Raw genomic sequence first — 17,480 nt, 5'->3', positions numbered from 1 at the left:
GGCCTATGCTGCACCACAACAGGAAAGTCTATTAACTGCAATGAACAGAAAAAATCTATAATATATAGCTCAATAATTTATTAAACATCTTCATACAAACCACCATGGTGAACTCTGAATCATTTAAACCTTACAAGAATCCTTTGCAAAAGAGAAAACTGAGTCCCATTTGCTTACGTAATGTCTCAAATGGTAGAGTGGGGTTTTTTTTTTTATTTTAATTTATTTATTTTTTGGCTGCGTTGGGTCTTCGTTGCTGTGCGTGGGCTTTCTCTAGTTGCGGCGAGCAGGGGCTACTCTTCATTGCGGTGTGAGGGCTTCTCTTGTTGCGGAGCACGGGTTCTAGGCGCACAGGCTTCAGCAGTTGTGGCTCGCGGACTTCAGTAGTTGTGGCGCACGGGCTTATTTGCTCCGCGGCATGTGGGATCTTCCTGGACCAGGGCTCGAACCTGTGCCGCTGCATTGGCAGGCGGATTCTTAACCACTGCACCACCAGGGAAGCCCCTGGTAGAGTGGGTTTGAAACCTGGTTAGCCTGATTTTGGCCTTCCCATTACACCAGTAGTTCACAAACTATTATCCTGGAACCAGCAGCATCAGTATTACCTGGTAACTTGTTTGAAATGCAGACTCATAGGCCCTACCCCAGACCAACTGAATCAGAAACTCTGCTACAGTAGTAGAGAGGGATTGTGATACTGCCAAAGTTCTAGAATCTCTGCCCTGGGCCAAGCAAGAAAGCAGGCAGGTTGACACTTACTAAGTACTTAACGTGCCAGGCACATGGCTGATGGCCTCCACGTAAACTGTTTTATACAATTGTGGTAGGCAGAATAATGCCCCCCAAAGATGTCCATGTCTTAATCCCTGGAAACTGTGACTATGTTACCTTATGTGGTGAAAAGGAATTTGCAGATGTGATTAAGTTAAGGATCTTGAGATGGGGAGTTTATCTTGGATTGTCAAAGTGGGCTCAATGTCATCACAAGGGTCCTTATAAGAGAGAGGCAGGAGGGTCAGGGTAGGAGATGCGACAACAGAAACAGAGGCAGTGAAGGAGATACCTCAACCTTAAGTACTGGCTTTGAAAATGGAGGAAGGGGTCACAAGCCAAGGAATGCAGGTGGCCCATAGGAGTTGAAAAAGGCAAGGAGACAAATTCTCCCCTACAGGCTTCAGAAGGAACACAGTCCTGCTGAGCTTTGATTTTGATCCCAGTGAGACCCATTCTGGACTTTTGACCTCCATAACCGTAAGATAAAAAATATGTGTTGTTTTAGACCACTGTGTTTGTGATCATTTGTAACAGCAGCAACAGGAGACTGAAACAATGATCTCCCTAATAATCCTACTAGATCTGTATTGCATCTCTCTTGATGAGAGGAAACTTAAGGTCAGAGAAGTTAAGCAACCCCATGATCCCATAGCTCACTGAGAATTTAAACCCAGGTCTGTGTCTCCAAGCCAACTAGAGCCTTACTATTCAAAGTGTGGTATGTGGACCATAGCAGCAGCATTGCCTGGAACTTTTTAGAGGAGTGCCATCTAAATCTCCATCCTAGACCCACTGAAGCAGAATCTGCACTTAACTCACGGGCACATAATAGTTTGAGAATCCTGCACCATAGCACACTTCATCCTATGATGTTTCCTGTTTCAGAAATTTCCCCCCTTGGGCTTCCCTGGTGGCGCAGTGGTTGAGAATCTGCCTGCTAATGCAGGGGACACGGGTTCGAGCCCTGGTCTGGGAAGATCCCACATGCCGCGGAGCAACTAGGCCCGTGAGCCACAACTACTGAGCCTGCGCGTCTGGAGCCTGTGCTCCGCAACAAGAGAGGCCACGATAGTGAGAGGCCCGCGCACCACGATGAAGAATGGCCCACGCTTGCCGCAGCTAGAGGAAGCCCTCGCACAGAAACGAAGACCCAACACAGCCAAATAAATAAATAAATAAATAAATAAACAAATAATTAAAAAAAAAAAAAAAGAAATTTCCCCCCTTTTGAAACACACACACTTGTTCAAAGTGACTAAAGCACTGCCAGGAGTCAGGATCCCTGCTAGAAAAATCCTCTTCTGGAGATTGGTTACTATGTTTTGATCTATGCAAATAGCTAACTTCAAGCTGCAAAAGCTGACGCCCAGAGCAGCCTTGCTCCCAGCAGTCAGGCCTCTAAGCTGCTGAATCAGAAGCTAGTTCAAAGACCCACCACCACTGAGGCCAACTTGGACTTCTCCAGCAGGTAAGCCAATAGAAGGTAGAGGCTGTTTGAACGATGTAGAGTACAGACCAGCGCTTCTCAAGTGGTGATGTACACATACATCACTTGGGAAGCTTATTGAGATGCAGATTCTGCTTCAGAAGCCCTGGTATTCTGCATTTCTAACGAGCTCCCACCAGGTGTTGCTATTGGTTGGCAGGGGCACTTGAGCTGCAAGCTGTGGACACCCACTCCTCAGAGCCCACCGCCTCATTCAAGGTCTCTTCTGCATTTAGTCCTCCAGGCAAAGGCTTTCAAAATCTGGTGGGTCACCAGGCTCACTTGGGTGCCTTTCAACAAAGGGTGGACTCCACCCCAGGCCTTCGGAGCCAGGAACCTGTATGTTTATCAGGCGCCTCAAATCTGAAGCAGCTGGTCCGTGCGCAGGTGTTTGGAAAAGATTGCTTGAAACCACAAAAGCAAACAACTCCTCAACAAATCACCTCCACCTCAATTCTGATTTTGCACGGACTCAGTGCCATGGTTGGAAACATCAAATGCTTTCCTCCTCATCCTTAAGACCTCAGGTGCTCCAAAGACCTGCCCAAACTGCCCTGAGAGGGTGGCTTAGGGGCGGTGGGACATATGCAAAGACAGCAGAGGGCCCTGAGGAGCTTAGCAGAGGGCTGCACAGCACCGGCTACAAGGTCAGGGACAGGCCGACCCCACCTCCTTCTCACCCTCTGGTCCCCGTGCACTTACCTCCTGACAGATACCATTAGTGTGAATTCCACCGCCGCTTGCCAGGGAGGGCAAAGGGCAGCAGCGGCCCGCGGGTGCGGTTCACTCAGAGCAGGCGGGCGTAAACCACAGCAAGTGAAACTTCAAAGGCCTTGGGCGGGCACCGTGCCCAGGGACCCACCTTTCTCCCGCGCTTCTTAGCAGCCTGTGGAATTCTCCTCCACGGTGACCTCAGCCTCTTCCCCTCCCCACCCTCCATCAGGGCTCCCATTAAGAAAGCGGCTTTTTGGACATCAGTGGTGATTAACTTGACCTAATTTCTCCCCGGCTGGCAGAGTCAAGAGCCCCGGTCTTGACCCTGTGGGCCTCAGCTAAGCCACCTGAGAAAAAAAGACCTGTGACCTGTTCTGAGAAGGAAAAAAATGGCACGCAGCTGAGTTAGCCCCGGGTGATTCTTCTCAGAGTCCCAAAGAGATGGAGCAGGAGAGACCCAGCCCCGCCCACAGCCAGCCTCTCTCTCTGCTTGGGACTGGGGTTCTGGAAGCGCCCTGCCCTCCCCACGGATGGATGCCTCTTAAGCAGGGCGGGTAAGAGCCAGCGATCTGTCCCTTGGGGACGGCAGCGGCCTCCTCCCCTGTCACCCCCTTTGCTGCACTTAGGAATTTGCCAGCTTCATCTTTCTCACCTGTGGTTTCTCACACCCAACCAAGTTCCTCCGTCCTCTCTGTTCATGATTTTTCCCAAACCTAGAGCAGCCTTTCGTTTGCCTTGTCTGTTTAATGAACTCCTATTCATCCCTCAAAACTCCACTCAGACTTTGATTCTTCCCAAACTCCTTCCTCCCCACCAGTCAGAATTAATTCCACGCATATGATTCATTCCAGGGCTCTCAAAGTGTGGGCCTCAGACTAGAAGCATTGGCTTCTAGTTCTAGCATTGGCGTCACCTGGAAATTTGTTATAAATGCAAATTCTCAGGCCTCACCCCCAGAGCTATGAGATCAGGGCTCTGAGGGTGGCGCCCAATGATCCAAGTTTTAAAAAGCACTCCGGGGGATTCTGATGCATGCTGAAGTCTGAGAGAGATTGGATTCGTTCACGCACGATGTAATATTCTGAGCGTTTTCTGTATTCCACCATCACCAGTAAGCTACTGAGGGCCGATGTGGTCTCATATTCATCTTTGCTTCTCTAATCCTTAGTCTCAGATGAGGCACAGACAGGATGAACATTTTAAAGGACCAATCTGATAGGTGAGCTCTTTCCTTGACCCTTCAGTGGCTTCACGTTGCTCCTTACCATGACCCGAATGTCCCTGTGCGTCGGGCTTCTGACCCCCTTTCTCCCCGTCTCACTATGCTCTGGGCAACCCCTCTTTTCTCAGTCCCTCAAACATGCCCAATGCCTCTCTGGTTTGGGGCCAAAGCCACACTGCCCTCACCACTTTGCCTGCTCGCCAACCTGCTAATTTCTACTAACCTTCAGTTCTCAGCTTAACTATCACTTCCACATTTAATCCTCCCCAAATCTTCCCCCCTCCAAACACCCACGGTCAGGACCCCATTGAGACACCCACCCCTGTAACATCCTGTGCTTTCCCCCTGTGGTACTGGTCGCAGTTGTCACTAACTGATTCTTTGTGTCTTATCTGTCTCACCCACAGACTGTGAGTTCCACAGGGGTCGGGATCACGTATGCATTTCCGCACCATTCTGGTGTCACCAGTGCCTGCAGCACTGGAGGGGCACTCCCCCCGAGCCCATCACTTTGCGCTCCGGTGTCTGCGCCCCGGAGCTTGCACACTTCAGATCCTACTCACAGTTCCCTTCCCCGGGCGGGCGCGGGGGGTCCCAAGCAGGGTGCCTTGACTTGTCAGAGCTTGCTTGCCACTAGCCTGCTTGCCAAATAAGGAAAGATCTGGGGGAGTTTCCAAGTGGCTCTTTGATAAATTCGTCTCCACTGCCCGATTTACATTGGACTCCCCCTGCTTTTTTATTTTTTTGTTGTTCCCTGGCACAGAGCTGGTGCTTTTGTTCCTGACTTCACATTTTCTGACATTATGAGATCAGAACAGGGGAATTCTTCGTGAGAGCGCGCTGATTCACTCTGCAGAGCAGTGCCTGACAGCACCTTCTACGGGCCAGATGTCTCCCAGATGTTGAGGACAGAGTGGGGAGCTAGACAGAGAAAATCTCAGCCTCATGGAGGCCACATTCCAATGAATGTCTTTGATTTGTGTTAACAGAGCAGAGTGACCTGTTCCTGGTGAGCAACATTTTGCCAGATATGAGAAAACATGTTTTCTACAAAGGTGAGCTATGGGTTTAGGGTTGATTGGGAGGTGTGGCCTGTGTTTCTCAAAGACTGTCTAAATTTTCCCTAAGGGCTGGAGGAGTCCATCCTAGGCTCCTAGGGGCTATAATACTCACCTCTAGGATTCAGTGGGTCTCTAGCATCTAGGGTGGTATTCTCTGTTGGGTTAAACTTGGTTGTAAAAAATGTTCTACACTTGAGAGGTTCATCTAGGGGTGAGAAATGAAACCAAGAGCCAACCTGCTTATCCTCTAGCATAATCCACCTTGCTCTCCTAGAAGCCTGTGCTTTCTCGTCAAATCACTTCATTTATACAGGATTATTAGTTTAACCTCTCTCCTTCTTCCTCTTCCTTTTTCTCTCCCTCCCTGATCTGTGAGCTCATCAAGGCAGGGCTTCCTCTGTCTTGCTCACTGCTTATCTCTAGAAGTTCATTTTGTGCCTGTTACAGGGTGGCACTCTGAAAACTGGGGTCAGGGGTGAGATGGGGGAATAAATCCTCGGATCTTTCTTAGATCTGCAATGCCTGTGCATTTGATGTTTTTATTTTAGGGCAGATGAGCTTTATTTTTGAGATTTACTGCCTAACGTAACACTTACCAATATTCTTCACACTCTTCTTTCTAGTTTTGGAGGAAGTCTGTTTCATTACAAGGAATGGCTGCCTTTTTCAGGAGTTTCCCCCAGAGCAGGACATTTGCATTCTGCCCCTGGCTCTGCCTCTAATTAACTAAGTAATCTTGAGTGAGTACCCTTGCCTCACTAGTCTCTGACCATCCTCCTTGAAGAAGCAGTTGATTGGTCTGTATGATTCCTCCAGCTCTAAAATGCCAACCTTATTCACTTAGGCCTATCACTTCTGCAGGGCCTCTGCACGAGATGTTATGGGCAGTGGGAATTTTCCAGGAGTTTCTCTTCTGGAGCTGGGGATGATAAGTAGCCATAAAGTGTCGCCACTACTTACCTGAATTGCCCACCCTGCCCTCCACAATGATGTTGGGGGGAGTGCCACCAACCGCAGTAGCCTTATGTTTGCCGATTCTGATAGGCAGGTTGTCAAGATAATTTTCCAGGCCTGCTGAGATGTTGGTCTTCCTCACCTACAAGTTGGCTGCTCAGATATCCTCAGACTCATGACCCCTCTTTGATGCTCTACAAACAGACTCCCTAGATCCTCCTCTCAGGTGCTGTGTGTCTAGATCTCTTCTAGACCTTGACTCTTCTGGACCTCTTCCGGAGGAGGTGCAGTGATTCATGGACCACGCACACTTGCCGTCTAGTTTAGAGCTGGGCTCATGACATGCCCCTCCTAGTCCCCGCCCTGGGCCTCACCAGCTCCCTGTGGACCTGTCAGCACATTGATGGTTAAGATTTCATTCCTCAGGAATTGCATTTCAACTTAGGTATTCATTTACTTTGAACAAGATGCTACATAACCACTCTCCATGCCAGGGTTTTCTCACCTGAAAAACAGGAGTTAAAAAAAATCCTTGGCTTAGATTTTCTGTAAAATGGCATTTGCTACAAAAGTGCTTGGTCACGGGGAGTCACACTGGACAGAGCTTCTGTTTCTCCTTCTTCTTCCTCCTCCTCCCCTTTCTCCACTCTCCCTCCTCTTCCTTCTTTTTCCTTCCTCTACATTATATTTTTCTAATGGCATGTTGGAAAAAAACACACACATGCAGAGAAATGCTCAATCAATTTTTGTAAAATGAATACCTGTGTAATTACCACCCAGGTCGAGAAACAAGAAAGTGTCAGCTCCAGAAACTTCCCAAGTGCCCTTTCCAACAGTAAGCTCCTCCATCCCCCTTGCTGGAAACACGACCCTGAATTTTATCGTTTCACTTTGTTCAAAGGCCAGACACAGATTTCTTTACTGATTCCATAGACTTCTTCATTCAACAATAATAATAGCTAGCACCTATGCAGTGATTCCTGTGTGCCAGGCGATATTTAGAGTGCTTGACAAAATACCAACTCTTTTCACCCCTACAACAACCTTATCAGATAGGTTATTTGGTTGTCACCCTGGTTTACAGATGAGGCAACTGAGGCACAGATGGTTAAGTAACTTGTCCAGGGTCACACAGCTAGTAAGGAGCCTGGAATTGAACCCAAATAGTCTGGTGTCCAAGACTGCATTCCTGTCAACTGTACTGTTTCTCATTAAATGGGATCTGGAAGCTGCAATGAAATGTTCTGATACCTGTAATGGGATTTGGAAGCTGCGCTGAAAAGTTCTGATACCTGTAAAGTCCCTCTCACAGATGTATAATAAATTTGAATATTATAGTAGCATTATTATAGCCTCAGACTGAGGCAACCCAACCCTGCTTCCATCTTTGCAGTGAACTAATTTAGCTCTCTGTGTGTGTGTGTGTGTGTGTGTGTGTGTGTGTGTGTGTTTCCGTGCTGGACATCATACTCATCTCAGGGATCAGTTTACTAGCATCACCTTTGGTGGTCTCTTCCAATACAGATGGGATCAAATTTCCCAGCACCCTAGCCACTTCGGGTTCTACTGTTCCCAGAGTATGACTCTCATTACCAGAATGGCATAACTCAGCTCTTCCTAAACTTTTTACCATGAAGGACTGCTTTTCCTTATTCCTCTGTCTTGACTAAGTAAAAATAAATGTCCCCCTTTCCTCCCATATTGTATTATTCAAAGACATATATATCTGCCAAACATGGCATCTGATCACCAGGAGATAACTAATAACCAGTGAAGCTCAGTTTTTATACTCATTAGCTGTGCCAACCTATAATAGGGAAGAAAAAATCTAACTCCATATTGGATCTCTTTCTTTTACTTTAACCTTCGTATGCTATGGCTTTTGCTACACGTTAAGAATGTTGCCTATAGCCTGAAATATACAGGATAGCCCATTCTCAAGGCTCTGAGCCTTAAAGGTATAGCACTTTTCCATTCATATAGAGATAAAAAGTTGTAGAACAGAGAATAACATTTGTCTTGCTGGAGGTTTACAGGAACATCCTGACTGCTGCACATGGATCACTGTAAGAACAAAGGATTCTGACACCAAGAAGTGTGCAACAACCAAGCACACCCGCTCCCTCTTTAGTATAAGAGAAGCCTAAATTCTAACTCGGGGAAGATGGTTCTTTGGGACACTAGTCCACCATCTTCTCAGTCTGCTGGCTTTCCAAATAAAGTCGCTATTCCTTGTCGCAACAATCTGTCCCTCAACTTATTGGCCTGTCGTGTGGTGAGTAGTATGAACTTGGACTTGGTAACAAACCTAGCCAAGGAACTTAATTTCTCTGTGCCTCAGTTCTTCATCTACGAGAAGAGGAATAACGTTATCTACCTTATCGGGTTGTTTTGAGCATCAGATGAAATGAGTATAAAGTGCCTGGCACAGAGAAAGTGCTCAATTAATATTTGTTGTTGATTTTGCTGTTCTTATTATGAAGTTGAAGGTAATGATAGTTATATTTCATATGAGTGTGTTTTGAACTCCAGCCTGAAGCCAAGGTCCTTAGGCATTTATTTTGGCCTGTTTACCTTAAGATATGTGAGTGATGCTAGACTTGTTAAAATATTGAAAATAATTTCTAACTATCCCTTGCCTTATTCCTTTGTGAAAATCCAGGTATCTTGGGATCCCAGGTAGGAAACAGCCTAAGTTTTAGCCATGGAGGGTTTTGGGCATTTACATATTCTGCCCTATTTGGCTTTTTATCCCAATTACATAATCAACCCTTGATTACTTGGGGACTGCAGTCCAATTGGGGGAAAGTCTGTGGCGCTCCTGCTTTCTTTATCAGTCCACTCATGTCTTGTTGGCTCCTTTCACCAAAATTCAAGAGGGATTTTTGAACAGCAGAGGATAGAAAAAGAAAATCAATCAGCCAAATTTATTCCTTGTTATTAATTAAGGTTGAAAGAAGAGGGTGGAACTACTGGCAAATATGCATTTGAGATTTTAGTCATCCAGACTGGTGTCCCAGTCTTCTTTTGCTGTGGAAAAATCAAGTTTTGCCCTCATGTCAGCTCCTAGGCTTTTGGGCAGACGATGCTCTAGTAGGAGAAAACCACAGGTGTTAACAGTCAGCTCTAGGTTTGAATGCTGGCGCCTCTACGCACTACCTCTGTGATCTTGACCAAGCCTCTCTAAGCCTTGGTTTTCTCATCTGTGGAATGGAAATAATGCCCCTCTCACTGTGAATATTAAGTGAAATGATGTATGTGATATGCCTGGCACCCGCAAGCACTCAAAAGTTAGCTCCTTTCTCCTAACTCTTCCTAGTCGATCTGTGAAAACTAGGTGATGAGTCCATTTGGTGAAAAATAAGAGTAGAATTTGGTGACCTGGCTTGACTTCACCAAGTAATTTATTCACTGACTATATTGTCACCATTTTACCAGTGTTCTGAAATTGTTTAGAAACAGCTTGAGTGTTACAGAGTAGTCACAGAATTCTGAAGGCAAAAAGGTGGGGAAACTGCTACAAAGGCAGCAAGAGCTGGCTCCACCCCTCTGCCCCCGAGACCATCCTTGCACATAAGTCAACGTCTCAAATGCTGACGATGGTCATCACCATCATAACATCATCGTCTTACAATGTTTCTACATATGCACTGTCTCACTTCATTCTGTCATAATGCCTCTGTGGGATGGTGGATTACATGTTGTTATCTCCATTTTCTGGTGAGGAAATTGAAACTGAGGGAGGTCAAATGACTTGTCCAAATGCATACTTCTTATTGGTGGATGGAAAAAGATTTGAATACATCTCATCACTCTAGACCCAGAGAGTCTTTTTATCACTTCATGTTGCTGGGCATAAAATAATTGTTGTCTGGTATATTTCTAAATATTTGACATATTTAATTCTGCTCTTACCTTTTCACTTCCTTAAAGAAGATTTACTTCTCTCAAAGAAATATTTTAAACCTCAACACTGTCATAGTCATTGATTTTATTACAGATCAAATTCTGTGGTAACAGGTTACCAGAAATCTGTGTGCGTGTGTGTTTAGGTCTATGTATGTATTTTTTTTTTCTTCAGAAGCTAAGCAATAGCCCAGTTGAAAAGAAAAAAATTATATTCAATTTAAAATCACAAATAAACTTGGACAATTTTTTTGAGTTTGTTGTGATGGAATTGAATTTCTATGCTATTTGGGACTCATACCACTTCTTGGATGAGAAACAGTTTTCCAGTAGACATAAATGACCTCTTCCAGAACAATAGAAATGGAAGAGGGAACAATTAAGAAGAGAAGAGTTATAAGCAGGCAGGCTCATTTTAAAATGTTGGGATAGAGATTCATAAAATAATAAATAAAAAATTTAAATAATAAATAAATAAAAGGCTACCTATTAGAATGGCCTTCAAAGACTGGTTCTAACTCCAGGACAAAGAATATATATAAATATGGTGAGTCACAAAATTCTCTCACCACAACTGAGATTTGCAAAGAAACTGTAACTTCTTTTTTCTTCAAAACTGCTCCTAGCTCCTTATAAGTATCAGCCCTCAGGGTATCCAGGAAAGTTCAGACTTGACAACAAGCAATATTCCAGTCTCCTCTCTATTTAAACAGTCTATTCCAAGTTCAGTTGGGTATCACCTAGTGTGGTCTAAAAAGTCTCCTCAGGATAAACCTGTCCTTTGGGATAAATAACCTTTTAGAGTGTGTCCTTTCCTTTCTTTTCCCCAGGATGGTGTCTATATGCTGTGGGGGACACTGGGGGACTCTCTCTGTCCTCATGGTACGTCTGGACAGACCAGCTCCCTGACTGGGGACTGCTGAGTGGAGTCTGTCTGGGTTCTCATCTTGCCTGTAGTCTGATCATTAGTCCCTGCATTCTGTGGCCTCTCTGGCCAACCCCAGGTCTTTGCCGGGCCCCTCATCTACTCAGAAACTGTGTCCTCTCTCAGGGGTACAAGGGCTTTTTTGGTTATGAGGAGCCAGATAAATGATCTTGGACTCATGGTGATGAACTGTCTTCCATCACCTCCTCATCATTATCTCTGGATCATGTTAAACATGTCCCCAGCCTAAAAGCCTACTACCTCCTTTCATTAGGCCTGGAGAAGTTGTCATCCACCTTCTCCTGCAATATCCCCAAGATGGTCTTGAGTTTTTTTTCCTAAGCTTTTGGCTCTGACCTAATTTTTCTTCCACCATCTCCCCTTTTTTCTCCCCATCTTGGTTCATAAATGGAAGGAGTATTTTCTTTGCACTGGGGAAGAAGCTGTAGGTAAGAGTCTTCTAAGCTTGACCCTGATATGTATTGGGAGTTTTAAAGGAATTCAGACTGGCTTTAAAGAGCATTGCTTGGGCCATTACATTTCTTTTAAATGTCAAAAGCTGAATGTTCTTTCTTGAACTCATGCTACAATAATCCTAAACCTTCTTGAGAAAAATAGATGCCTGTGGCAGAACTGGGAGAGAGCTTGGTACATTAATGAAGTTTCGATAAAAGCTATTATAAAAAACTGTTACGTTAAATAAGAAATATAAGAATACATTATTGTTATAAATATACATAAACAAATAACCACACATAAACAATACATAATATATAGTAAAAGAAAGACTCCATACTACCATCCCACTTTCCTTTCCAGATACACCCATCATTAACAGTTTGCGGTACACCCTTCCAAACCATTTTCTATATATTTATGTACATACATATGTGAAGGTACAATGTATAAGTTTTGCTTTTACTTTTATTGAAAGTGACATTGTGACTTCCTTGGTGGTGCAGTGGGTAAGAATCCGCCTGCCAATGCAGGGGACACGGGTTTGATCCCTGGTCCGGGATGATCCCACATGCCACGGAGCAACAAAGCCCGTGAACCACAACTACTGAGCCCGCAAGCCACAACTACTGAAGCCTGCATACCTAGGGTCCGTACTCCGCAACAAGAGAAGCCACCACAAGGAGAAGCCCACACACCACAACGAAGAGTAGCTCCCGCTCGCTGCAATGAGAGAAAGCCTGCGTGTAGCAACGAAGACCCAACGCCGCCAAAAATAATAAATAAAATTAAATCTTTAAAAAAAAAATTTAAAAAAAAAGAAAGTGAAATTGTGGTGTAGTATTCTTTTATTTAACAATATAGTTTGTAAATCATTCCGTACCCATACCTATAGGTCAACCTCATTTTTAAAATTGATTGGTGGAAATCCACAGTATGGATGAACCACTATTTATTCCACCATTTTCATGGCGTACATTTAGGTTATTTTAGAACTCTTTGTTCCCCAGACAACATCCTCCTTTGCATCTCCTGCACAGCACTGCAACCATGTATGCCTTACAGGAAGTTAATACAGAAAGTGATAACATTCTGTGCCTGCCCTTTGACTACCTATAAACATGAAAAGCACCACCGATGGGAGTCTGCATTTCCAGGTGCTAAACCTCTGCTTTAATTTGGGTTATTAGTCTTCATTTTTACCACTCAACCAGTTCCACTGAAATGGCACAGTCTTCTACTTGTTTTTTCCCCTTATCAAAAAAGTACTACATTATCAGTTGAATAAGTCAAATGCAATGTATTGATCAACATGTGTAGGCATGGACGTATTTTTCGTGTTATTATTTCAGAGGATAAAGTTGAGACTCACCGTGATTCACCCTAATAGCTGCAGGAGGATGGTGTTTGACCTGGCAGAGTCCTGGCACTGGGCTCTCTCAGTGGCGGTGGTAACTCCAGCTGCACGCTCAGGTTACCGGCATGGTGATGAAGACTTGAACTGCTCCCTCCCCTTCACTGTGCAGTGGTCTTGATGGACCACTGGCTGTCGTTCAGAGCACGGTGACCAGTTCTCTTATAACATGTCTGTTGGGGCACAGTCTAGCGGTTCACCACTGGGATGACCCCATGCTCCCCTCTCTGCTTCCACTGCTTCTATCACTGGCAGCTCTGTCATAGTCTCTCCCCCTCATCCAAACCACTCTCCAACAGAGCTAGTATTCGGTACTTCCACTGGGCAAAGCTCCTGTGCCTGGCTGTCTTATTGGTCAATGGAGAGATGAGCCCCTTTGGGTCCTATCACCTGTGGCCAGGGAAACATGGCCACATTATATCAACTTTGCAAATTGAGAAATTTCAAAGGGGGGGGCCATCTCAGAAGGGCCATCTCAACAAGAGAAGGGGACAACAGAACAGAAGGGGACAACAGAAGGGGACAGAGTAACTGCTGTATCTGGAATAGGCATCTTCCTAAAACTTTTATCCAGAAATTCCTTGTCAGTGTTTTCAGCCTGCAGGAGCAATGGAGGAAGCCACTTAGATTCCATCTGATTATAATGTGTTTCTCAGAGAAATAAATAGCCCAAACTGAAACATACTTCCGGTTGTCAGTTTTTTACAGGCACCCTGGAACGCAGTGACAGATCTTCAGGATCGATGTGGTCCTCTGACAGCAAATGGATTGTTACAGCAGAGATCTTTAATGAAATCGTTCACGTTATTAAGGAACCACCACCTCCAGCATATTACAATGACAATGGCAGGACCTTGTGAAGACAGAAAGCAAAGCAACTTTCCTGCTCACTTCTTTTTGAAAGCACCAACCCCTAGCAGCAAAGCCTTCTTGTTAATTAGTTGTTAATTATTGAGACAGCACGTGAAATGTTTATCAAAGAGCTGTACCACTGACAAAGAAAAGAACTCAGAGCAAGAGACTGAATTGAAGCATAATAAAAGGAACGAGTAAGCTTTTACACAGTTGGCTGGCACCAAGGAAATTCTAGAAATGTACCCCTCTGGAAAGAGATGAGAGGTATTGTAGAAATGCATAGTAAATAGACCATGATAGATGAAAACATAATAGACGCATAGAGCTGGAAGGAACCTCAGCAATCATCTTCCTTCATTTTACAGTTTGGGAAACACATGTAATAGGACATAAATGAACTACCCAAGGTCACACTTCTAGTTGGTGTCCCAAGAATCAGTTCAGTCCAGAGAACTCATCACTACCAGACCCTGTGGAAAGGTAAGTGTTGGTGCTCTTGGCTTGGACCTCCCATTCACAATATGCTTCTATCTTAGTGTTCTTTCTTTACCCTCAAAAGAGGTTATAACAGATATAGTCAAAGCAACACACTGAAAGGTTTAGAATTGTCCTTCATATCACTTTAAACCTGTTCCGTTACTATATAACCAGACCGTGCTATTTTTGATGCATTATAAATTACCACTTTAAAAATAAATTCTGTGTGAAAATTATATTTTGTCATTTACTTATTAGTATTATTTTTTGCTGCTGTTAAAAGTTAATTTGTTAGATGCATGTATTTAAAATATATCATAGTTTTTGTAACCTTGTTTTGGCATTTAAACGAAAAAAATTTTTTTATTGTAAATATAATTTATTTTTATTATTTTTATTGAGGTGTAATTGACACATAATACTGTATTAGTTTCAGGTGTACAACATAATGATTCAATATTTGTATATATTGTAAAATGATCACCACAATAAGTTTAGTTAACATCCATCACATACATAGTTACAAAAATTTTTTTTTCTTGTGATAAGAACTTTTAAGATCTATGCTCTTAGCCACTTTCAAATATGCCATACAGTATTATTAACCATAGTCGCCATGCTGTACATTATGTACAGCCCCGTGACTTATTTATTTTATAACTGGAAGTTTGTACCTTTCTCCCCCTTCACACATTTTGCCCACTCCCCACATCGTTTCTTTATTTTTTAAATGTTCTGAAATCTCCAAAAAGGGAAAGTGGCCCAGGCCTCTGAAAACCTCTTAAGGTCTTGTTCACTGCTCTACGCTCTTTCTTTGTGAAATATAACTTTCATACGTGATTTTAGTTTCCACAGAGTCAGGTTGTAGTTTTCTTAAATGCAGGGGGTCTTAGTCCATTTGGGTTGCTATAACAGAATACCATAGCCTGGTAACTTATAAACAACAAACATTTATTTCTCACAGTTCTAAAGGCAGGGAAGTCCAAGATCAAGGCACTGGCAGATTCAGTGTCTAGTGAGGGCCCACTTCCTGTTTCATCGTTAGTTGTCTCCTCCCTGTGTCCTTGAGCTCTCTGGGGTCTTTTTTATAAGGGCACTAATCCCATTCATGAGGACTCCTAATGAATGACCTAATCACCTTCCGAAGGCCCCAATTCCAAATACCATCACATTGAGTGTTAGGATTTAACATACAAATTCTGAAGTGGGGGTGGGGTCACAAACATTTAGTCTATAGCACAGGGCGTTCTGTGTGGTACGTCTGTAGGGTGATCATTTGGAACCCAGAATATTGCTGTCCATCTCCTGGTCGGTATAGTCTACCTGGATGCTACTGTTGATAGACTCTCGGGAAAGACTGGTTTCATTCTCTATATTGGCCATTGCGATCTTCTGGGGCAGCTCTGTAATATGCCTTCAAGCTTATTCCCACACACAATCAGCTTTTAACTTTATACTGCAAGTAAAGAAAAAAAAATCAAAGTAGGAGTAAAGTAAGGATGTTGTTAAATACACTTTTATCCTCCTTTGGAAAGTTGCTGTAAAATGTTGTCTTTTCATCCTTGCCTTCTGCTTTCAGAAGCTGTTTGGAAAGCATTGCTGGATTATGTCAAATTTATGCTGAAGCTCTATGGAGGCCCTATGCAGCATGTGAGAATTGAAAGGAAAGATGCAGTCTATTATTGAGGAAATCCTAAGTTCCCTACACTGACCGTATCATGTGGTGCCAGGGGTTCAGCCTCACCTGACTCAGCCAATACCTGTCTCCTTGTCTTATTCCTCTTCCAAGTTTTACTGCATGGACTCAGTGGTTCTCAGACTTCAGCCTGTGTAAAGATCACCTGGAGGACTGGTGTAAAATGCAGAACCCAGCCTTGCTCCCAAAGATTCTGATTCACTAGGTCTGGGGTGGGTCCCAGGAATCTGCATTTTTAAGAAACATTGTAAGAATTTTTATTGCAGGCATCCTAGGACCATGCTTGAAAAACTCTAATCTGTCCTCGTTTTCTCACTAGGTCCCTTGGAGTGAAACATGTCCCTGTTTCTCCGAATTATGGGCTTTATCTCTCCATCTGGGTGATTCACGTATGTAATATCGTGATTGATGCCCCTCCTCCCCCAACCTGACTCCCAGAATTCACCTCCCCTCACCTTGCCTCTGGCAGGGAGGATGGAGGGAACCTGGGGAAGAGCAGACCCCCGTCAGAATCTGTCCACCGGTGGAACCTCTCTTCTAGACTCACTTGAATTGCCTGTGAACATTCTTTTGAATGGATTTGGAAAACAGTCCAGACCATTTGGGGCCAGTTCTGGTGAACTGAGTTTACGATCAAGTTGAGAATTACTATTCAGAATCGAAAGCTATGCCTAACTGTAATACATATCATGACTGACATTTTGGCTTTAGTTATAAATGCATCTAAGGTACCAGATGGAGAGTTTCAGAAACATTCTCTGCAATGAGGGTGACTATCACAGCCAGGCTGCCCCAAAATGGACACACAGGCTGCTTACAACTTCTTTTTGTTTTAATTGGTTGGGCAGTCATTTTTATTGTGGAGTCTCTCTTTTGATTGGTTGGTACCTTACTATGGCAGTTGATAAATACTTGCACTACTGGAATCAGTATATAATTTTTCTCTTGAAAGACAAACTCTCTCAACTATCTCAATTCTGAGTGTTTTTTAAAATTTCAGTCTTGGAATTAGTAGTCATACTTTGGAAGCCATGTAAGTCAGTGGTCCCCAACATTTTTGGCACCAGGGACCGGTTTCGTGGAAGACAATTTTTCCACAGACTGGGGGTGGGGGGATGGTTCAGGCGGTAATGTGAGCAATGGGGAGTGATGGGGAGCGATGGGGAGCGATGGGGAGCGGCAGATGAAGCTTCGCTCGCTCGCCCACCACCCACCTCCTGCTGTGCGGCCCAGTTCCTAACAGGCCTTGGACCAGTACCCATCCGTGGCCCAGGGGTTGGGGACCCCTGATATAAGTCATATGGCTCACATTCTAAGTAAGGGCCACACTAAACCTGGTTATTATTTGTCCTATAACATTTATTCCAGGCATTAATTCATTATGGACTCAATGCATGAAAATCTCCATGCTATTGTGCTTACTGTTACAGGCATGTCTTCTAAACCATGCATAAGGCCGATGATTTAGACCCCAAATACTCCGGCAAAGGATGCCTTTAACTTCCTTGGCCACTTCCTTAGCTTGGTTTCCTACAGATGG

General features: G+C 44.1%; 1 long non-coding RNA gene across 1 annotated transcript; it reads left to right on the top strand.

The window, feature by feature from the left end:
* The first annotated feature begins 1,991 nt into the window (after positions 1-1,991).
* On the top strand, positions 1,992-17,040 carry LOC309628101. The gene is made up of 3 exons (XR_014244162.1): positions 1,992-5,251; positions 13,621-14,247; positions 15,824-17,040. It is a non-coding gene; the product is annotated as an uncharacterized lncRNA (long non-coding RNA).
* The last annotated feature ends 440 nt before the right edge of the window (positions 17,041-17,480 follow it).

This window comes from Balaenoptera borealis (assembly GCF_965194805.1).
Source record: "Balaenoptera borealis genome assembly, chromosome: 4".
NCBI classification, from domain to species: Eukaryota; Metazoa; Chordata; class Mammalia; order Artiodactyla; family Balaenopteridae; genus Balaenoptera; species Balaenoptera borealis.
This window is presented reverse-complemented; position numbering and strand designations above follow the sequence as displayed.